Raw genomic sequence first — 1,785 nt, forward strand, 5'->3', positions numbered from 1 at the left:
GTATTGGTCCAATCCTGCCCTCTGCTGTATCTACTCAGTACTGAACCATAGTTTAATAATATTTAATCTCAATAGTTCAGTTTTTACAAAGTAATATGATTGTATTTTGATGTTTTACTATAACATTGCTACTCTATTGCTGTAATATATTGCAGTTTGGTGTCAACAATTGCATTGGCAATGTGGCCTCTTTCTGCACACATACAAACCAACCCTTGGCAGTACCCTCTGCCACAGTTCCAATGGTCTCATGGTTAACTCTATGGGCTTTCATGTGGGAGATCAGGGTTCAAAACCTAGCTACAGCAACTTTAATAAAAAATCTCTACAAACTTCATATTGTTACACAATTACGTTCATCACAGACACCTGCTGACTTGACAAGCACAAGCTGGCAGAAAACACATTTGAACTTGGTCACATTTCATTCTTAAAGTCCACTACTGCAGGCAAAGCCATGCTACATGGCAATGCACACTTGTTTTTACATCGTAAAAACCCATGTCTAGTTGCAATTGCCTGTCAGTTGCTACCTCATAAAATTCTAAATCAGGATCTGTATAAAAAAGTTTAGGGCAAAGTTGTACCCAGAGTGGAGCTCAGAATATGAATATGAGGCATGCAGGAAATATTAACAGTTTKTATAGATGTGAAATGTTAACTTTTAAATTATACAACATGTACAAAGCAGCTGATAACTGTTCCTCTACATACTGAACATGAACATGTGAATTAATTATCGATCATCCCAGTAGCTGATTTATTCAGTGGTTAAAAATATTTCAAATTTGAAAAACATTTTCTGCAAGTCTTTGAGAAAATAAATGAATAAAACACAACGCCAAGCCAACAGAGTTTCTAATGATTTTATTTGTCAGATATAGTAGACAATGATGAATATTTGTATATTGTTTGAACATTCTGACTGAAACAGCAAACGTCACCTCTGAAAAGAAAATAAGAAGAGGTAAGTAATGTTATATTCTGTGGAGAATCTAAAACATTTTCCAAAACAGCTATTGTTGAAAATTTATCTACATCTCACCTACATACTGGTTAGGTTATCGCTGCAATCAGAGCATTCTGTGTTGCATTCTAAACATTGTACATAACTTCCAGTAGTGTTTCCTCTGAAACTGTGGTTGTTGCAGTTCTAGCCTATGKTGTGGTCAAAAAGAAATCAGAAATATCATCAAACATACAACTAACAGGAAATGATCAATGACTGATGTTTATGTGTGGTTTGATAACAGAAGACAGAAAAGACTCGTATCAGAGTGAGCAATACACTGGTGCACCGTCTATGAAGAGTTTAATATGATCTGTGTTAGGCTATGGTAACTGTAGTGTTACTTTTGCTAATCGGGGTCCAGCAGAGGGTCCTGCAGTCTCTGGTCTTATGTTGGAGTTAGAGCAACAGATTACAGCTGTTTACAAGTTGCAAACTCAGTTTACAGCTGATATCCTGGATTTATAAATCTGACTTTTGTGAAATGAGCTCCTGGAGATCATGGGTTGCACACCATAAAATAATTTCAGGAAATCAATTACACTGCTTTTCTTAAACAACAGTTTGAAAACTTTGTCAATATGAAAGTTAAGGATTGGCCAACTGATGTGTTCCCTAATTAACAAGTAATTCTGCTGAAAATGTGGTGTGAATAATGTAACAGGAACAATTGCTTTCTTGAGATCTTTAGGTTATTGATGGGTATTTTTCTAAATACAAGCAAAAACAGGGGAGCAAATGAGACAATCAAACCATGGCTTAGAATCAAAGTGAGG

This window comes from Austrofundulus limnaeus, unplaced genomic scaffold (genome assembly GCF_001266775.1).
Source record: "Austrofundulus limnaeus strain Quisiro unplaced genomic scaffold, Austrofundulus_limnaeus-1.0 Scaffold45, whole genome shotgun sequence".
Taxonomy (NCBI): domain Eukaryota; kingdom Metazoa; phylum Chordata; class Actinopteri; order Cyprinodontiformes; family Rivulidae; genus Austrofundulus; species Austrofundulus limnaeus.